Here is a 23,671-nt window from a genome sequence, read left to right on the forward strand (position 1 = left end):
TAAAAATCGAAGCCTAACCGCAACAGTTAAACGTTATTTTAACGTTTTTGGTTGTTCAATACTACCTGTTTGCCTCTAGTTGTGTTAATAACAGAATATGCTGACTAGTAAAAGCAGCTGAAACAAAGCCAAGTATTATAAAAAAAAAAATTTCTTCATAAATAAAGGAAGTAACTTAAAACAGAATCTGAATTAATAAAGTTGCATCACATATTTTGGAAAATTTACAGATATATTGCAAATCTGTGTTATCTAGTTTTACGAATAGTATTAGTTTCAATGAATTAAAAATTTATTTACAGAGAGAATTTTTATTCAGTGAAAATAGGATAAGGGAATTTTATGTTATTGATATTGTACTTGTTTGTATATCTATCAATACTTACATAGGGCCTCTAGTCTAAACTATTCTAATAAAAAGTAGCCAAAATAAAGTTATTTATTCATATGATGTAGAAATCACTATACAAATTCAGACTTTTTTTTAGCAAACAATTAAATTTAAGTGGTTTATTTTGTAAACAGTTACTAATTCAGTATCTGAAACCAATAAACAAGAATATATATTATATCACCAAATAAATGCTTCAGCCCAAGGTTGATATTTTTGTACTGTACTGGTTGGTAAACAGAATCCATAAAAAAATAAAATAAATTATTGAGCCAGTTAAAATAGCTTATATCAACTGATTTAAAATAAAATTATAACATTCTCTTTTATAGAAAAATTATTATTCCACTGATGAGTTTTTAAATAACATGAATTAAAATATAAAAAAAACCCTAAATTTTTTCCATTTTTGTTTAACATGTACAAGTGTATAAATATTTGCTTAAATAATTTTCACTAAGCCTTTGAATTGTAATTTATTTTACTTATTTTCTTTCTTCATATGTTTAATTTATTACTATTTCATGTATTCATTTTTTTAATTATAAATAAGGATTTAAATTACTTCAAAATTTCATTTTATAATTAATTGTACATTTTTTAATACTGATCTGATAAAGATTTTACTATGGTTTCCTTGATTTATCCAGGGAAATTCTAGAGCACTTATGTTTTAATCCATGGAGTAGCATACCTGCTCAATCCTGACATGGTATATCACTTATTATTATATACAGATCAAAATAAAATATATATATATATATAATTTTTTTTAAAAAAGAAGGTTGATAAGCATATCTACCTAAACCACACAAATTCCAAAGGATGTAGTAATTTACAGGTCCTTTCAATATCCATAGTACACAATTAGAAGAAGGGATTGGACCAAATTCAGAAATTTTAAAAGTAAATACAGCAAAAAGGAGGTAAAAATTATAATAGGTAACTCTCATACTATTGTAAAAGAGTCAGTATTAATGAATTTCTTAGATGTAATGATCAAGTATAACTTCTCTTTAAATAAAAATTTAGATTACATTTGCTAAAAAGTAAGCTCATATACCTTTGCTCTATGCAAATGACTAACTTGGAAAGGTAATGCAAGCAGTATTTCATGGACTGATGACCTCTCATACATTATACTAGACCCCGTCTAGCCAGAACCTGGACCCTCAGGGGCTCAGGGGCTCAGGTGCGCTCAGGCGAATCCTTGAACAAACTCAGGGGCTCCTTGGGGCCTCCCAGGGCCAAGGGGCCTACCCCATGACCAAAGAGCTTGCTTCCCTCACCATTCTCAATTTTCCAGGGGGATCGGTGCCCTGGATAACCAGAGTGGTCCACCTCCTGGACCCCCACAATGTACGTTACCCTCATGGTTGTGAGAATAATACTGATAAATAATAATTATAGTATTCAGGCTTTAGAGAAACTTGAAAAATAAACTGAATTACAAAAGATAGAATAGTAACTATGGTAATTAAAGTACATCCACCTTTGATGACAAAAAATTCATTACTTACTTCTTTGCCATGGTGGCAGAAACATAATAATGAAGAAAAAGGATTAATTTATTTTTTCCTTAATGAATATATGTTTAATTCACAACTTCACCTTCCTTGGGAGTGAAGAAATAATGAATATTTTTAATATCTTAACCTTCAATGGAGCTAGGACCTTGGTCGATAGCTTAAAACCTTTTCTGGGATAACACGAATGTATCCTGCAATTTTGAAAGTAATTGGCCAGCTGATTCTTGCATGCAATGATAAACAAACTTTATATATATATTTCCAAATAAACGTGATCTTGTGAATGAATGTACCTGATGCATGCAAAAGTTAGCCTTCAACCTACTAACAAATACCCGTTTGAATTCTGAAAATCAGATGATTGTTTCCAGAAATATTATAAAAGCAACCCATTGCACTTCCCAAAACAGTGCTCCAGGGGCAACCCATTTGTTACCATTTGATGGTGATGATTGGACTAGCCTCCCACTAGGTGCTCACATATCTCAAAACCCTAGCTTCACACCCAGTCACCACAGGAAGTCCATTATTGTTAAACGGAAACTTTTTTTATTTATTTAATATTATTCTGTTTTATTTAATGTAGATTTAATTCTATTATTTTTGTAATATTATTCATTCCAATCATTCAGTTCAAACCCAGTTCACACAGTGATAGACTCACAGTTTACAGTTCATTAATTCAATTCATTAAAGTTTATGCTTCAACCAGAAAATCTCTACTATTACATATATATATATAATTTTTTTTTAGATTTTTCGAGATGACATATATCTAAACCCTTCTCAGTTATGCCAAGGAATATGAGTAAAAATTTTGTTGCGATTGATTGAGTAATATTTTTGTTTATCCCAAACAAACAAAAACCCTCTTCCTCTTTATATAATAGTACAGATAAATTAAAATCTGTTTTGGGGAAGAAATTTTATTAAATTAGTTTATGTAAAAAGAAGGAATAAGAAAATATAAATTTTCTTTATTAATCTTTTAAAGAATTACAGTTAATTATTGTTTCTTCATTATTTATTTCTGAAGTGATTGTCAGTTATAAACAAAGTCAATAATAGAAATTTAGTCTCTTATAATTATTATGATACAAAAGACAGAACTTTAATTGTTTGAATGTAAAGCAACAGTTCATCATGAAGAAATTAATTACTATATTAGAAATAGTAATAATATAAACATCATTAAAAAAAGTCTAAAGCAGCTTTCAGTAGAAAAATATTGTTACAATGTTGAAGTATTACATTTTTCTTATTATAAATAAACTAAGTAGTTGTACATTTAGTATTTAATTTAAGTTTAATTTATTTGATTCACCCTAAACTGATTATAAAGAGAACTAGAAATAAAGTCAAGAAAAATAAGTGAACAGGGAGAAAGAGAGAATCTACTCAAACAGGAGTTGTGAAATCAAACATCTATCAAAATGGGTTCCACAAACCACTTCTTTTAATGGTTTTACAGCCTGACTCCAGTTCTCAGGAATATCTTTATTCTGAATAAAAACAATAAATTTCTGATAAGATTTTTTGCACTCAGCAGCTCAAATGTAAACTGCAAAAGACTGTTTTTTTATCAGATTCCATTATCCAAAAACTAAACTGAGGCTTTTGTAAGAAAAAGACTCATCCATCTCAAAAATTTGTTCTTTAATTGGTGTGAAGATTATAATCTAATTAAAAATCTTTTAGCCAAATCTCAGTCAAGGTTGTGCTATAATTATTTCTTTCTTTTTATGGTTGGCCAGTTGATGTAGTGGTTAGTACAGTAGGTTTTTGGTTTTGGGGCAATTCCTAGCAAGGGTCTGATAAATCTTCATGTGTAATTTCATTTTTCTCTTAAAAAAAAAAAAAAATTGGGAAACATGTCCAAAATAATAACAATAAAAAATACAATTTTCATAATGAAATGTAAGTTTTCCTGTCCTGTTCAGTTTATAAGCTCATAGTACAAAAATATATTCAACTGAATCCTTTGACTGCAAGACCTGACCTAATATGCACAACATAATTAACGAACAATAAGCAACCTACTCCCAATGGCTCAATGAGATGGGGATGTAAATGAATTGAGTCTTGTATAGACTAAGGTTGACCATTACTAGTCTAATTAATCAGTTGATTTCGAAGTCGAGAGTTCTAAGGTTCAAATCCTAGTAAAGGTAATTTTTATACAGATTTGAATACTAGGCCGTGAATATCAGTGTTCTTTGGTGGTTGGGTTTCAATTAACCACACATCTCAGGAATGGTCACCCTGAGACTGTACAAGAGATTTATATTCATACATATCATCCTCTGCATCCTCTGAAGTAATACCTTGTGATGGTTCTGGAGGCTTAACAGAAAAAGAAGCCAACCATTCCTAAGACAAGTGTGGTTAACTGAACTGCAATCATCAAAGTACACCAGTATTCTCTATCTAGTATTCAAATCTGTATAAAAGCAACTAGCTTTTATTGGGATTCGAACCTCAGAACCTTTGAACTCGAAAATCAGCTGTGAAACATAATTTGCGACGAGTTAACAGACTACATGAATATTTAAAAAAAAAAAATTAACGAACTGATTATCATATTCATTTTTGCTACTTTTATTAACCAGCTTCAGAAAAGAAAGAGGTCTTCAATTCCACCCGTATCTATGTGTTTGAGATTTTCACGTATAATTTTGTAACGGATAAACATATTTGAATCGTTTTTCTTCTTTTTTTTTACTTAAAAGAAAATTTTTTTCTTGTGGTCCCATATAAATTCGTCAAAATCGGTTCCGAACGTTTTGAAAAATTCATCAAAAAGGAAAAAATTATTTGTTGTTAAATTCTGATTATGAATTTCGAAGGATGTAATTGTGCTTGCGCGTTTGTGGGTGGGTTAACAACCATAAAAAAAAAAGAAAAAAGTGTGTTGCTTTAATAAAAAATACCAAAAAAAACACATCAAGTAAGCAGAATTCGTAATCTTTGTATCTCTACCACTGATTTGTCATCGTGTGATTTATTTAGTACTTTGTTAGGCCACAAATCACACAAAACTAATCCTTTTAAGTTCTTCATCAGACTTAGAGCAAAATTAAGGCTTTTGGACTTTCACAAAAATATTTTTGGCAAGATCGATTGCACCTTTATTGAGTGTGGTACTTTGCAATTTGTGTACCTTCAAAGCCTAGCTTTTTTTTTTTACTAACGGACCACCATTAGGTACTGCTGAAGAGGATGAGATGAAATGGCAATTTTTAGCGTGTGAAAAATCCGGGATCTTCAAATACCCCAGCTTAGAGTTAATGAAACCGTCCACATATCCACATATCCTTTAATGGCTTGAAAAATCGAACTGGCACAGGCACAATCAAAACATAACCATCTGCGTTTTCACACGATTACAACCAGTGGTAACGTTAAAATCGAATTTAAATAGCTTCTGGCCGCTTTCCATCTTCTTTCTCCTAAGAGCTGGTCACGTGAATTTCTTGACTACATCCACAGTTTCGTTTACGAGACTGTCACTGACTTATATGTTACGGCGCAACATTGGTTGTGACCCTTCAACTAATTTTATTGTGTGTAAAAGACCGCCACATCTGTTTGAAGTCAGTTGGAATCACGTCATTTAGTGGTTTTCTTCCTTGTGTGGCGGCTTCCCGAGATTTTTGACGTATAGTACGCAAAATTTCCATGATTTTTAACCGATTTCAAAAAGTTGTCAATTCGACCGGTACATCATTTTTGTATGTGTTCATGCATAACTTTTGATTAGAAGGTTAGATTTTGATTGTTTTTTAAATAATAGGTTATTGCTAGCGATGGTTTCGTTTCTTTCCTTAATTTTATTAGTCCAATGGAAAAAAGTAATGGGGTTTGGGTGGGGGGGTAAATAATTTTAGTTTGTTTCATAAGAACATTGTTTTCTCTTTCCCTCAGTCTTGATAAGCCTGTTCATATTTCAACTTCGATAAAGTTACAAAACAAAAGAATAAAATAAAAACTTAAAAAACTACCAACTCAAAAAAAAAAACACTAAAAATAAAAAAATCTTTCCACTTCGCCTTCAATAGAATCTATGAAACTTATTTTATAAAGTCGGCAAAAAGTTTTAAATGAATTACAAGTAAACGAATTACGGATTACAAAATGTTTTTGAATTTGATTCCGATTTCAAAAAAATAAGTTTCAAAAATTGTACTGAGGGCGTAGTGCTACTACAATTTTTCCTTTTCAACGTATATATTTTTAAATCTATTTTCGATTCAATTCTTTTTAACCTTTTCAGATCATGTAGCCATTAAACTGGCTATGTACGGCGTCAGTTTTAAAACGCTGTTACAAGATCATTATATATGGTATCTAAGTTGGTTATTTTGTTTTATATTCACGAAGGAATCAGTTTTATTACACAATTTGAACGAGGTTTATACGATGTAAAATGTTTTATTTAGACTAGAAAGAACACATAATAAATTATGTTATACGGCACAAACAAACAAAAAGATTGTTGTGGTCATAAATATGTCACTTTTACTTAAGTCTAAAATATCTTTTCTGACAAAAGATATCGGTAAATATGAAACATAACGATTCGTAATGAATAACAGTATACAGTAAAAATGGTTTTTTGTCAATCTGAATAGCCTTTTAAGTAGAGGTAATTTTTATAAAACGTAGTTTTCTTAATCTACTTTCACTTATACTAACATATGTGATTTATGACACGGGTTTTTCATCACATTTTGCCCAATTTTCAACCGATTTTTAAAAAGTATTATTTTTAAAATCAGCAAACTATGTTTCATAAAGACAAAACAAAAAAAAATTTTTTCACTAATAAAACCGCGGTAGAAATGCGCAAAAAAAATTCCTGCAATTAAATTATCGTAATTTCTATACTGTTTCAATTTTGTTGTTGTTACAGGCATAAAAAATATTCAATCGTAACGGTTTTTTTTTGTCAGAATCTGTTAAATCTCTTTAATATAATGTAATTTTTTGACATTTTTTTCACAAGAGGGTAGCATAAGAATATGAAGGGAGGAAATCAGATACCAACATATTTTCGCCGAGCGCTAATCAACCGCGGATCATTATGATGGAAAAAGGTTTTAAGGTAATTTAGGATTGAAATCCTAAATTATTATTTATTTATCCTAATTTATTTATTTAATTATTGAAATCCTAAATTTAATTAAGGATTAAATTAATTTAGGTTATTTAATTTAGGATTTAATTTTTGGAATCAACGATAATCGATGATGTTTTTATATTAATAAAAATAAATTTATATTAATCTAGTTAAAGTTGTTTCTTAAGATTAAATTAACTACTTAAGTAGTTAGTAACATAACATTTAAATTTAACTAGTACGAATTTAAATTAATTTAAAATTTTTAATTCTTTCAGAAAAATTAGGTACGCAATGTTTAACTCTATACTAAATTTATTTCTTTTGTCGATGAACAAGTTTTTCGATTCCATTTTCGATCGTATGCAAAGCCATACGCATACCAGAAAATTTTGTTATTTTAGCAGGAGAAGAAAGAAACAGCGAAATCTATGAAGGAATTATGAAAATATTTTAATTCACAAAATGTTACGTATAAGGGTGAAATCTAGCGGCGCATCAACGAATTACAACGTTTAATAAAAATGGTTACATTATCTATATCAGATCAAGCGGTTTAACACAAATATTAAATCCCATCTAATCAGATGTGGCATTCAAATCACTGCCGAATATACAGTAAGTATGTACAGGTATATATATATATATATATATATGTACGAAAAATATAACGGGAATTTAGTTTCGTTAAAAAAATTTGAAGATGTGCTATGTTGTGGGAACCATGACTATTATATTTATATAGAAATCAGTGAAGAAAAACGTGAAAAAATGTGTACCGGAAGGAATGTTTGGGAACAATCAAACTATGTTGGTTGCACACTATACTTACGTATATATACAGCGGATGGAAAAAGCTACTGTAGTTTAAATAAAATGAAGAAAAGCCAACAAGAGAGAGAAAGTTGGAGGAAAGAAAAGTAATATGATAAAGATAGATAGATAAAAATAGAGAGTGAAGACAAGGAAAAGAAAGAAGATTGACCTTCCTGAATTTGAGAGCAGACAGCATGGCTCCAGACTCCAGCATGAATACTCGGAATAGTTGACCTTGAAATATGCATACGTGCGGCTATGATGTAGTAAAGAAACGAGCTACTATAAAAACACTATGATCTTCATCACTATGTATAATGATACACTACATTACATAAATTCATTGTTACTCTATCTATTACAACAACCATCCTCAAGTTGGTTATTAAGTACAAAACCCAAATTTTTTAACCGAAAACCGGGACACTGTAAAAAAACTTTAAAAACAAGCATATTATTTCACATAATACAGTTAGAAATAAAAGTATTAATTATTTCAATTATCTAGATGGTAGAATTTTAAATAATAAATCTTAGTTAAAAAATCTGATGTGAACACCACATAACTTCCTTGTACGATTATTAAATTACGTATACACATTTTTTTTTTTTTTTTAATGAAAAGTACATAAAATTTTATTTCATCAGTTACTTCTGATATTTTTTTCTTTTTTTTTGTTGTTATTATTGAATTATTATTTATCGTAAAACATTTTTTACAATCAGATGTTAATTATAAATAAAAATGTAAATGTTCGTTTGTTCAAAATCACCGATTGCTTAGAAATTTTGACTAAACGTTGCATTCCAATATACGAATGGATTTTTTGTGTACCTACTAATTATATACCTAAGATGTCACACCTGTGACAAGTAAAAACATGCTTTTTTTTAAAAACATCACTATCTGTTGGACGTAAAAGAGCAACACATGCTATACTAAATATTTTACGATTCCATTTCAGTGTTTCCGATATGTGTGTCCGCTGTAGACCAAAAATCTAATGGACCGATTTACGCTCGGGGAAAAAGGGAGAAAGGGAAAATCGAAAAAGGTAAAAGGGAAGAAGGGGAAAATGGAAAAAATAAAAACCGGGAAAACTGTAAAAAGGAAAAACGGGAAAAGGAAATTTAAAGGGGAAAGGAGAAAAAAGGAAAATGGGAAAAGGAAAATATGGGGAAGAGAAATGGCAGATTGAAAGGGAAGAGGGGAAATGGGAAAATGGGGGAAAGAAAGAGAAGGGAAAGTGGGGGAAGGACAATGAATGTGATAAAATGAAAAGGGGGAAGTTGGAAATGGAGGAACGGGAAAGGAAAAGGGCGAAAAGGAAAGGAGGAGAAGGGAAAAGGGAAAGGTTAAATTTTGAGAAGTTCCGTAATATTCATTTTGTTAATGTTTTATTAACTTTTAATTATGTTCATTTAATCTATATATATATATATACTCAAATCTAGCAATAGCGAAGCATTGCCGGCTCTGCTAGTAACTAATAATAATTAATGAATTAATATATTTGAATTTAAAAAAAAGTTAAAAAAAAGGAAATGAAGTTTGATTCGAATCGATGTGCCCCATGTAAGATCCAAATATTTCATTAATTAAAATTTCATTTGGCTATAACTCTGGAACCAATGAAAAATAAGTACTACTTTACGATATATAGTTGAAAAGCTCTCAATCGGGGCTTATTACTGCAGTTAAGAAAAAGTTCAAAATCCAATTTTTTTTTTATTTTGAGTGCAATCGACTGGACCACTCTCAAAAGGGGAGGTGTACAACTAGATGTTACAACAGTCCTAAATCCAAAATTTCAACATCCTACGGCTAATTGTTTTTTAACATTGTTTTTTAAAAATTGATTTTAGTTATGCGAGGTATATACCCTACGTACAGACGTCACGCCGAAACTATTCAAACTGGATTCAGGGATGGTTAAAATGGATATTTTCGTTGAAATCTGAAAATTGAAATTTTTCGCGATCACAATACTTCCTTTCCTTTGTACAAGTAAGAACACATAGTACTTACTCAGAGATTACATACTTAAAGAAGTGACCGATCAAGTATTACGTAAGTACAGGGTTTTCATAAAAGAACGGTGCGGTTTCAGTAATTCATAGGAAGATTGTAGGGAAATTTCTAGATGTTATATTGGTATCCCTGAAAGCCTCCAACCCAAAAGTTTGTTTATCAGCAGTTGTAACCACAACGTCAGTTTTTGTATTGTTGTTGCGGTGAGTTTAGTGAGTTACTATGTTCTCGGATAAAGACAAAGCAAAGTGTGTTTTATTGATGGCTGAATTAAAATCCGTAATTTTAGTTTAACATCCGTTTCGACGTGAATTCGGAAGAGATCCAACACACAAAAAACATAACACGTTGGTTCAAACAATTCGAAGAAACTGGATCAGCTAAAAAACAGAAATCAACCGGCAGACCAAGTGTACCAGACGAAACGGTTGAACTAATTAGACAATCGGCAATTAGAAGTCCTGGGAAGTCCATCCCCCGTCGAACCGTCGAATTAGGTATTCCAAAATCAACAGTTCACAAAGTTTTACATAAAAAACTGAAATTACACGCTTATAAAATCAAGATACTGCAGGAATTGAAGCCCGATGATGGTGTAAAACGTTACAATTTCGCTGTTGCAATGTCGGACAGAATAAGTGAAAACGAATCATTTTTAGATGATATAATTTTTACAGACGAAGCTACATTCCATGTGAATGGATGTGTTAACAGACACAATTCACGAATATGGGACTATGAAAACCCACTCGCAATTACTGAGAAACAACGCGATTCGCCTAAAGTTAATGTTTGGTGTGGTGTGACGAAAAATCGTGTAATAGGGCCTTTCTTCTTTGCTGAAAAAACAATTAATGGAGTTGTGTATCTTGACATGTTAACCGATTATTGCTTTCCTCAGCCGGATGAACTCGAAAACAGTCATCGACTTCATTTCCAACAAGATGGTGCTCCCCCGCACTTAAAATGCATCGGTCACGGACGCTTTGAACAAAAAACTTTGGAGATGGATAGGTCGGCAAGGACCCACATACTTTGGCCTCCAAGGAGTCGAGACCTGACATCTTGCGATTTTTTCTGGTAGGGGTACATCAAAAGCGCTGTTTATAAACAAAAAATTCGCGACCTAAACCACTTAAAAAACAGGATTAATGAAGCAATGACTACCATTAACGAAGAAATGTTAACTAATGTTTGGAGAAAAGTTGAGTATCGTTTGGACATTTGTCGAGCGACTAAGGGCGCACATATTGAAATTTATTAATTATGTAAAAAAATGTTTGAGACGACAAATTTGAAAAATCAAAATCATAAACTGTAAGTAATTCTGTTTTAATTTAAACCATGTTCAGAACCGCACCATTCTTTTATGATAACCCTGTATTTTTTAAATGATTTTAGCTTTCATCTCCCTTGTAGGAAAAGTTAAAATTTTAAAAATTATCTATTTTTTTAAAAGGTGGTGTTGGGTAGACTTAAATGTACACAAAATTTCATTAAAATATCTCAATCCGTTTTTATGAAATAGTTTTTTTTAAAACCCCGAAATGACGGACAGAAAGAAAATGAAGCGAGATAAGGCATTTTTCCACGTGAATTTTTTGTTTACTTTGATATCGTGAACCAACATTCTAGGAATTTTGCTTTATTTACAACATTCCTAGAACATTCTAGACATAATAAAACAGGTTATATTATTAGACTAAAATTAAATATTTAATAAAAATAGATTTCTAAAGATTTTATTAACTGTTTTATCGTTTATATGTTAGGATGTACGTAAAAAGAATATAAGTATTATAAATGTATTATCTTATACTATTTATAGAATACGTTTTATAATATATCTTGTACATGTGCATTTGAAAAACCTCCCACCCACTTGTCAAAAAAAGTAAGCTATATCTGACCTTTCTTTTTCCTGTCTAGTCTCCGGGAATTGTCGTTCAGGTATTACTTAAGAGGATGAATGAGGATGATACGTATGAGTGTAAATGACCTTTTACAGTCTATGGCCTTTAACAGTCTCAGTTCGATCATTTCTGAGATGTGTGATTAATTGAAACCCAACCGCTAAAGAACACCCTTATCAACGATTTAGTATTCATATCCGTATAAAGGTAACTAATTGGCTTTACTAGGATTTGAACGCTGGAACTCTCGACTTCTAAATCACCTGATCTGGGAAGACGCATGCATTCACCACTAGACCAATCCGGTGGGTTAATAAGCTAAACCTGACCGGGTTTGAATTCCGGTCGGGCATGGTATATTTTATACCCTACAAAATTCCATTTCTATATCCTACGCACAAGCTTCATATGGTGATATAAAGTAAAAAAAATAAACGTGAACCCCAACTCCTAAAAATGTTTAAGTGTTACTTGAACAATTCGTAAACTAAAATCCACAACTTTTGGTAATGATATAAGGATTGAGTTGAAGCTCGATGCATATCTAAAGATATAAATACAAAAAAACACTTAGTAATTCATTTATTGCATTATCTCCGTAGTCCTATATACTATGAAATTTTCCAGTGAGGTTTTGTATAAGTACAAATAGTCAGTAAGACATTTTTTTTAATATGTTTGACCTTCAAAAGATGAGTTGTACTCTAACTTGTAGAAATCAAAAAAAAAAAAATAATGATTTAGATAATTATTTTACGAATTTTAGGAGGCGAATTCAGTACAAAATTATTTCACTTTGGAAATTATTGACTCACTTTGGTGTTTCAAATATTTTAACTCGATTGTTTGAACTTATATCTCAATAAATGTATAAATTATTTATAATGGTTTTAATTTTAATTATTAAAAGATAATTATATAAAAATAAATGTTTTCAAGTTGTTTTTAAGAATTGAGTACTAATTTCCCCGAATAGTTCACCTTAGAACACATTACATTATTTATTTTTGGTTGTTTTTTTTTCTGTTTTTATATCTCCAGACTACCTTTTTATTTTTCTATTTAGTTTCAGGAACCATCGTCAGGATTATTTCAGAGGATGATATGTATGAGTGTGAATGAAGTGTAGTCTTGTACAGTCTCAGGTCGACAATTTCATACATACATACATTCATACATATACATATACATATACATATACATATTTACATTCATACATTTCATCCTCATTCATTCTCTGAAGTAATACTTTATGGTGGTTCCAAAGGCTAAATAGAAAAGAAAAGAAAGTTTATAATTTGATGTAAGTACACATACTGAAACGGAAAAAGATCGTTTTGCTGTTTATATAAAATAGATTTTTTTTTTACATCGGTCAAAAACCCTTCTTCCTGTGGCATCTTTATTTTAAAAAAACACACAAAAAGTAAAGAAAATTATTTCATAAAAAATGAAACCTAAATATTTCGATTTTCTCTCAGTTTTTTAATTTATTTTATCAAACACGTATTGCAATCCAGTTTTATTGAAAACTATACAATAGAGTTGCCTTACTTGTGATGAAAACCTTATATACATCGTCATTTAAATTATTTGTAGAAATCTACCAACCCCACTTGACAAAAAATAATTTTTTTTTTCACTCTTAGGATCCACCCTTCCGCATGCTTCAGAGGATGAGATGAATGATTTGTAGCGTGTGTGGAAATGCCATGCCTGACCGGGATTCGAACCCGGGACCTCCGGATGAAAAGCCGAGACCACTCGCGCCACGGAGGCCGGCTATTTATATTTATTCTGTTAACTTATACAATCGTAATGTTGTGAATAACCTAACATGAGACAAAATCAGTTACAAATACAATCGAACCGTCTTAAAGAACAGCAAGCACCCCATGCCATACTTAATAAAGAAAGTTAGGAGTAAAATAGCTTCTAGTTGGCCACTTCAATAAACCTAATATAACTTTCATTTCAGTATACCAAACCTATCAAAGTTCAAGAAATATACATGCGATACCTTCACGCTGTTTTAACACAGAGACTGACAGTAATAAATATCATTGGTTCAGAGAAAAAGATATCACTGTCATTGGGTGTTTCTTTTACTTCATATTCTTTACGTGAATCACAGACATAAAAAAAATACTGGGCAGATAGTGTAAAACAATAAATTAATATACTTCTTTGTGTAGAAAACAATGGATTACATATTATATTCTCACTACTCAGTACGGAAGTAAAATAAAAACAATAGATTAAAAAATAAATAGAAACAAATTAAAATGCATAAAATCTGCAATATTTTTTATGTAAATATTTTTAATGAGTTAACAGAGTCCTTCTAATGAATTTTAAATCTATAAACAGTATCCATAAAAAGACATATAATGTTGCCAAGTGCCACTCAGTTCATTTATGACTTGAATTGATCTAGGCGATATTTATGGGAGAAAACTTAGGAGATGTTTTTATTACTTTTTTAAAATTATATTTTGTGCGTAAATTAAAAAAAAAATGTATAATTATTTATTTATCAGTTTTAATTTTCCCATCGTCAGATAATATCAACTTTTAAGAATTTCATTGAAACCTTAAAAAATACTAAGTAATAAAACAATTAAAATAATTAAATATTAAATCTTGTTGAAACCAAAACTGAATCAATGAAAACCGTCCATTTAATTGATTAGTTTAAAATGTATTATTAATAAATGTAAATAAATATATATACTAGCCGGCCCGTCTAGCCAGAACCTGTACCCTCAGGGCCCAGGTAAACCCTGGAGCCAACTCAGGAGTTCCTTGAGGCCTCCCGGAGCCACGAAGCTTATCCCAGGGCGCAGAGCTCGCTTAGCTCGCCATTCCCGTCTAACTAGAGGGCTCCGCTCCCTGGAACCCTGCACTGTTCGTTATCCTCATAATTGGGAGAATAATACTGATAAATAACAATTAAAATATTCAGGCTTTATAGAAACCTGAAAAAAAAACTAAATTACAAAAGACAGGAGAATAGCTATGGCAACTGAAGTACACACACTGACGACAAAAATTCATAACTTATTTTTTTGCCATGGAAGCAGAAATGCAATGAAGCAAAAGGATTAATCTTTTTTTTCCTTAATGAATATCATTAATTTACAACTTCATCCTGTCTGGGGATGAAGAAATAACGAATATTTTTAATATTTTAACCTTCGACGGAGCTAGGACCTCGGTTTGTGGCTAAAACCTTCCATGATAAAATACGAATGTATCCTGAAAATTTGAAAGCAATCGGTCGGTTGGTTCTTCTAGGTTTTTCGAGATGAAATATGTCTCAAAAACTTTTCAGTTATTCCAAGAAACATGGGTAAAAATCGAGTAGTCTTAATCGTAAAGATTGAGTAGTCTTTTTGTTTAACCCGGACAAACAAAAACCCTCTTCCTCTTTATATAGTAGTATAAATATAGATATAGATATAATTTTTTTTTTAGAATAGATTTTAAACTAATTACTGAAATGAAAGGATTTCATTGATTCAACAAAGTTGAATTCAATAAGATTTAATATTATCATAATAATATTATGGTTATTTTATGCCAAATATAAACTAATATGTTTTTTAATCACAATTTTACCCCAGATTTCTCAAAAGCTACTGAAAATACAGTTGTGCAACCTTTTCTTTTTAGGTCAGGTTTTATATAAAACCACTAAATTTAGCCCTTAATTTGGTTCCCAATAATTACAGTCTCGCATAATTTTACCGAAGACACAGAAATCAAGGCAAAGTCTTTCACCAGCCAACATTCGTTAACGTACCGTTTCGGAACCTATATTTATGTGAAATTTCACCAGTAGAATATGTCCTGAAAGTTTTTTATGTTCTACATGAAACCTCTAACATTTATACGATGAATTTAAAAAAAAAAAACTTTATTTATTTTGTTTTTTTTTTGGATTCATTTATCATTAGAGTACTAATATAATTTGTGTGATTTTGGGAGTTCATTTAAAATGAAATTCATTTGAAAACTGCTTCTGTTATTTTTATTTCAGTAATAAATCAAATAACTTATCCAAAGTAAACAAATTAATAAATAACTAGTGGCTCCTTGTTGTTCCACAGCGTTATTATTACGAAGTAATATTATGTATTTAAAAAAAATTGGCGAAAAACCAATTCCATTTACAAAACGTCTCACCCTCAACCCCCTTGTTTTTCTCTTTCCTTTCCTTCTACAGATAAAATGCTACTTAAAACCAGTCCGTCCAGACGTTCTTCTAAACGGTTTCATTTTTTTTTTTATTCTGCTCGGAATGACCCGCAGTTATGGTATCAAGCATCGACGGACCTTCAAAGTGATTTTCCTGTGAGTAATAATCTCGGAAAGTTCCTCAGTTAAGGAATAAATGAGGATTTCTCAAACGGGACTCAAATTTTTGGTCCGATAACGCTTGATGACATATCTGTTGCTCATTCCGAGCAGAACAATAAAAAAAAAATCAGCCCGATCTGTCCATAGAACTCCCAGATGGACTGGAAATATATCTTTAGCCCAATTTTTTTTAATATATAAGATAAATTTGCCATGAATAGTAGTATTACCATGTTAATAGTGATACAAATTAAAATTTTTATTTCTATGAAAGGGTTAAACTTTAAGATTCATGAAAATACGAAGGAATTTTAGCAATATCGTATCTTTCTTTTTCCTGTTTAGCCTCCGGTAACTACCGTTTAGATAATTCTTCATAGGATGAATGAGGATGATATGTATGAGTGTAAATGAAGTGTTAGTCTTGTACATTCTCAGTTCGACCATTCCTGAGATGTGTGGGCAATATCGTATCTAGCTTTTTTAAAATACATTTGTAGTTAGTAATTAAATATAACTATATAACTTTTAAATAAAGAATACAGGATGTATTTTGTATTTATGTGTGTGGGTGTGAATGTGCGAGCGCTTCCTCAAGTAATTTTCTGCACGTAAATAGATGATGGAAACGTCAAAATACAGATAGATTCAAACAGAATAAAGAGCTGTCAAACATTCTGTCAGATCTATCCATTAAATTGCTGTAGACTATTATTAATGAAAAGACCGGAAAAACCTTTAAATCGAAATGATTTCCTGTATTTATTTACTCATTTAAATTGTATTCTGTATGTATTTGTTGTCTGCAATCATATCATATCAATCAGTCTATTCTTAAACATCTAATTGGATAGATATTATAAACGGTATGTTATGTAATCTACACAAGTTAAATTACAAATTTTCTTTCAGGAATCAGTAATTTATTACCTAGAGGGAACTCTCAGCCAAAGTCAGAAAAAACTTTTATTTATTTATTTTTGAATTCTTGCCTTCTAAAACCTTTTATTAAAAAAATTAAAACCTTTTCGTCATACGAGAGCAGAGGTCCGATTTTAATCTCTTTAAAATGTTAAAATATTCTTGCGCAGATCTGCGCAAGAAGATTGACGTTTTGTATTTTATTTTATATAATTTTTTCGCAAGATATATACAAAACATTTAAGAAAACTAAAAGAGGTATAATTTTTTTTTTTAATTTAACATTAAAATAGATTTTCTATTTATAAGAAACGATTTTCTATTTATAAGAAAATTAATTATTTTAACCATAATTAGATGAAATAATTAAAAATAACAAATAGAGCTTATACACAAGCATCAATTAGTTTTAAAGATTTTCGAGCCACTCAATTTTCAATTTTTTTCGAGCAATGAACGTAACTCAGATACGATTCAATCAATCTTCATCAAATTCTTACATACACAATTTCAGATGCATTACTGCAGCATATCTAGAATTTTTGAATGAAATTGAGTAGTTTTAGAAATTTTCGAGCCATAAGTTTTATAAATAAATATTTTATAAATAAATAAATATATATAAGGAAATTAAATTTTAAGTAAATGGTATTTTCGTATTCCTCATACCTCAAAATATAAAGAAAATTCAATTTCACCCTCTAAATCCCACCGTGCGACCGAAAGTAATACTGTGTACTTTTCTTCGAAAAGTCGGTAAAAAAAAAAACATATTTTCCAAAGGGCATAGTGTCTCTTTCAAAATAAAAAAAAATTTTTTGAATTATTTTTTAATTACATTTTATTTCGTTTAGTTTCGTTGAATTTTTTTCTTAAAAAAATCCTGAGAATGTAATTATAAAAAAAAATTGTTCACTTAATTTTTAATTTTTTTTCTCTTTGGGTTTATTTTTTCTTTTCTAAGTATTTCATCAATCTGATATTTTTATGATTCTTGCTAATGTTTTCTACCGTAATACAATTTTTCAAAACTATCTCGTGTACGTTTCATTTTCTACCCTCAGAAGTTCAATATAGTGCGAGTATGTAATTTTTGAGGGATTTTAATGGGGATTCCTTTTTAAAGTGAATAAGTATGATATAATCTACTTAAGATTTCTACAAAAACTTGTAACCGATTGTAAATAAAAATTTTAAACAAAAAATTAACTATTCTAAAAGATTATGTATTGGATGTTACTTATATTTAATAACAAATTTTCTTTAATATTTATTTTCATAAAGAAAAATTTTCATCTAATTCTTTTCAATTACGGACATTTTATTAAATTTTGATTTCTGATAAACTAATTTTATGATTTTTTTCCAAGATATGTTCGAATTATCTCGTTTTCTTTACTTTTAATAAGCCAGAATTTTGCTTTATTTTATCCTACCTTTTTAGGTAGATTTCATAAGAAAGCCTATTGTAATGGTTCGACTTCCTGAAAATTTCGACATATCTTCGAGTTTCACATCCCCTTGACCCCAAAACCACCGTCAGTTAAAAAGTTTATATATATTTCACTTTCTTGTGGACACGATATCTGCCGTAATTTTGCGCCAATCACTTTCAAATTGATACATAAAATATAACGACCCAAAATCTCAGTTGAGTTCGTTAGGCAAAATAGGACCATGGAGATGGAAATGAGGGGGCTTTTTCGAAAACCAAAACACCGCTATAAATTTCCTATTAAATAAAATATAGAATTCGTTTAAAGTTCCTACTATTTTTTTGGATAAGGCCGAAAAATTATGTAAGTAAAGTTTTTTGATATCACCAACCATTGGCCAGGGAATGGAAGAAATGGGATTTCGAAGACAAAAAGGTCATACCTTCCTTAGTAGTTTATTTCGGACCTGGCCAACGTACGGCCTGGGGGCCGGATCCGGCCCGTGTAATGAATTTATGCGTCCCGCGAAAAATTTTTCAATATTATTTTTTTATAAGAAATTGAATAATGGAAAATACGGAAATTTAAAATACTCGCCAAGAAGTATTTAGCAATTCTCAGCTCAGGTTATATTTGTGAAAGAAATTTTTCTTTAATGAATCTAAATAAAAGTACAATAAATTTCATAATAAAATTTTGTTTGCTTAAATGAATCGTTTTTGTATTTAATATTTTTTAATTTTAATATTTCGTTCGGTCCGTAAAAAAAGTTTTCTTTCCAATTCGGGCAGGAAGCAAAAACTGTTGACCATGCCCGGTTTAGTTTGTGCCGACCGTCGCCGCTATTACCGCCACACCCGCGCGAATTAAATACGGGTATGCGCATGCGCTTTAGTTAGAATCATTGAATAAAATAAACGAAAAAATATTATATATAAATAAAATGATATTTTAAATTAAGTTGTGTATGTAAGCCGTGAATCAGAAAAAAACCCACAGTTGTAAGACTTTCCCGGAACGCAGATTTAGCCGCGTAACGGAAAAATCCTACAACTGTGTCTATTGCGGGGAAGTAGGAACCCCAGGGCACACCTTCTTCGACTGTGGAAAGTGGGTGCCACTACGGAGAGACCTCGAGGTCCTCCACCTGACACCAGACAATATGCTGAAGTATATGCTCAGGGGAGATAGAGAGTGGCTTGCAGTAACAGAACTAGCCAGAAAGATTCTGCAAGAGAAGGAGCAAGGTGGACACCTGAACAGATAGTAAGAATAAACGGGATGCAACCATGTCTAGTGTGCCATGGCTGACTAAATTCAAATGAGGAGGCGAGGCTCCCCGATAATAACATTTGGATCGTCCAGCAGAACACAAAAGACCAGCGAAAACCTCAGGAAGTGAGGTGAAGGATACCGGACTGGAGAGTGAAGAAAAGACAGGCAGCCCTCTGCAGAGCTGGCGTTCGTTCGTGGTTGCATGAATGGGCGACAGTGATGATGCACGGGGACTCTGAACACACTGAGCTCGAAGGCACCTTCTGGGGCTGACTAATGCTTAAATGCGGGTTCCAGCCTCGGGAGAGGGGCTGGTTAGGTGGAGGTTTAGTCGGTAGGGCGCAGGTTGCATATGCTGTAACATCTGCGGAACCTGTTAGCGATCCCGACACTTTGTCCGTAAATGGGATTACTCCCCTAACCAGAGAAAAAAAAACTGTGTTCCCAGGCTTTTTTAATTCTTTTAGAAAAAATATTGTGTAAAATATGATCATTTTCTGTATTTCTAGTTATCTTAGAATATTTTTAATAATTTAGTGATATCACTTTAACAGTTTATCATAATTATTTACCAAATTTTAAAATTAAAATCGGTATGGTTTTAAATACGACATACTATAAACTATGAGACGTAATTGGCGACATTCTTTCTATTTCATCTCGTTAGTTAAAACAACTTTTAATTTTATTAATTCAGTTAAAATACAGAATGAGATTTACAGCTTTCCAAACGCTTTTCTTAAACGCTTAAAAAATAAACTGAATTGAATCTAACAAACGATTATTAGTTCAGAATTGTAATTAAATTTGTTTTTAAAGAAAACAGCCCTTTATAGATGATCGGTAACAGACTACCTATTTTTTTCACTGATTTTATTATAATATATTTCTTTTATTTTTCAGTTTTTAGAGAATTTTTTTTTAATGCTTTTATTTATGGTCGCATCAACAATTATAGTCATTAGCGACTACATCATGTAGTATTATATAAAACAACAAAAATAAACAATAAAGAAATAGGAACAATAAAAAACATACATAGACAAGTGACAACAATAAATACAAAATAAAATACATAAATCAGACAAAAATCACAAAATCGTATTCTTCATTCCATTGTAGGAGAGGAACCGCAATAGACGTTTTATACCTTTGTCCTGGTTTAACAGAAATTTCATACCCGAACCCAGGTCTAAGTTTGTCGGATGGTTCCAAAGATTGGGCAATCAACGAACAGGTGGTACACGGACCAAATTTAATTAAAAAATTTAATCATTACGTAAATGTCTATAAATATATATATATAAACTAGGACACTTTAGAACTTTAATTTTTTTTTTTAATCCGTTACAAAAGAATATACATTTTTACCAGATTATTTAAGCCAGTATACGCGTGTGAACTTTGTCACACGTTTTACTTATGTAAAATATGTATTCAGATAATCCCATAAATAAATATAATGAGATAAAAATATAAACAATCAAAATAAAACTTCATCGACATCTAAATAAATGTTATTTTTTTGTATGTTTTATTTATAATGGTTTATGTATGAGTATATTTGCTTTCTATTTTAGCTGAAATCCTTGACCTGTAAGTATATTACCATTTATATATTTATGTTTATTTGTTCATGTAAATAATCTATTCTAACTTTTATTACAGTTGATTGATATTTTGCCATTTGTTTGCCAATAACAGACTTTAGCAGGTTCATGTAAGCTAATTATTTATTTAAATACAGAATAAAATACAACTTTCTACTTGCAATATTTATAGTCAGCAACTTTCAAATATTCCCATTATACTGCAACATTTTACTGAACATTTGTGTTAATTCTGTTTTATTTTTTGACCTAAAAATATTTCTTCCTTAGATTTATTTATTTATTTATTATTAAAATAATATTTATTATCATTAAAAATAATAATTGATTTAGTTGTAAGTACATTATTATTGTATGATATTAAAAATGGAATTAATCCATTCATTTTTTTTTATTTGAGGTTTTATTATCATTTTCTCCGTTCCTTACTATTCTGGGCTAAACTTTGGTTCAATTTATCTTTTATGTCTTATATTCTCAATTATCTGTTTTATAAATTCTAATTTCTTTCTTCTTTTACTGCTTCTTCCTACAATTCTCTTTTAAAATAAAATTTAAATATATATACAAATATAACAATACAGAATGATTTACTACGAATGTAACAAAAACTTTTAGAATATTTTCTACTGATGAAAATAAAGAAGAAAGTTCGTGTAAACATAGCTTCGGAAACGCTTCGTTTATGAGTGACGGTTGACGAAAGATTTCGCCCTAATTTCTGTGCCTTCAATAAAATTAGGCGAGACTATAATTTTTGGGAGCCAAATTTTAAGGGGTAAATTTGGTGCTTTTAAATGAAATATGGCCTGAAAAGTTGAAAAAAAGAGTCTTAGAACTGTGTTCTTTAGTAGTTTCTAGAAATCTGGAGTAAAAAGCAAAAGATTATAATTAAAAAACACACTATTTTATGTTTGGCGCAAAATAACTTTGTTAAATGAGTAATAAACAAAGTGATTTAATCAAAGATTGTAGAGAATTTGATTCTGAGTAAAATGGTATGAATAAAGTCCACAGAAACTGAATACAAACTTAAGAATTTCCATTAAAAGCATACACACATGTAATATATATAATTTTATTTTTACATAATTTATTGGGGATTTTTTGTTCTTTATTTATAAATTGTTTTATATTTTGTTTAAATTTTTTAAAAAGTATTATAAAACCTGTGCAGAGTTGTATTGCAATAAGATTTTTTTTTAATTTTGTAAGTCTGATAATTGTGTGAAGTCTAATCTATATATTTTTATTTTTGTTTCCAGTAATTAGATCTGTATTGTATTGATAATTGAAATTTAATTTGATTAATGGACTGTAGAATAAACACTGAATTGAACATAACAACTTTATTAACAAGAAATGATACTAACACTTTTAACAAAAGAATATTGATACATAATTGTTGGCGACTTGGCCATGTTATGTAATTGCTCCCTTCGTGCACTAACAGTTAATGAATAAAATTAGGAAGAAAAACATTATGTAAAAAAATAAGTAAAACTAATAATATAACATGTAAAAAAGAAGTAAACGTAATATTTTGTATCACATGGTGTACAAGACAGTAGCGCTACTGAGTGGCACTACTTGAATAGTTCGATCTTATGCAAGCGACGCAACAAGATCTAATTTTGGTCTGTTGTGAATGACTAATGAATAAATAAATAATTTAAAATATAACTTTTTTAATTAAGATTTTGTTTACGAAATACATAAAATTACTTAATGTATACATAAAATTCGATAGAAATTTCCAATTACGTTTTTTACACCACTCCCCAAAAAGGAAAATAATGTACGTATTTATGTTTACATATATATGTTTGAATGTATGTATGTCTGCACTACCGTAGCAGCTCAACGGCTGAACCAATTTAGTTATATGACCCCGCGTTGGAATCCTTACGTTAGCGGGAGTGTCATAGGGTATATATATGATTAAATAAATTTAAAAATTTAACAAAAAAATTATACTGTATACAAAATTGTTACCCGCACTCTCTTTAATTATCTTATATTACTAATTTTTCTATATTCAAGAGCATTGTTTGAAACTCAATGTTTTTTTTCGGCAGTCGTGTATTTACTTCCTTGTACGAATTAAAGGAAGTATTGTGATCGAGTGATCGGGTGCGAATAATTAAATAGATATTATCAGTAAAATCAACGAAATTAAAAAAACTAAAACTTGATTAAAAAGAAACATAAAACAAATAAATAAACATTTTAAAAAATGATTAAAAAACAATCCTTAGGAAATCTAC

General features: G+C 30.2%; 1 protein-coding gene across 1 annotated transcript in view; it reads right to left on the reverse strand.

The window, feature by feature from the left end:
- LOC142329767 (putative peptidoglycan muropeptide transporter SLC46) overlaps nt 1-23,671 on the reverse strand; it is a 180,709-nt gene that overhangs the window by 32,202 nt on the left and 124,836 nt on the right. The gene's annotated exons all lie outside the window — the stretch shown is intronic.

This window comes from Lycorma delicatula, chromosome 9 (assembly GCF_047948215.1).
Source record: "Lycorma delicatula isolate Av1 chromosome 9, ASM4794821v1, whole genome shotgun sequence".
NCBI lineage: Eukaryota > Metazoa > Arthropoda > Insecta > Hemiptera > Fulgoridae > Lycorma > Lycorma delicatula.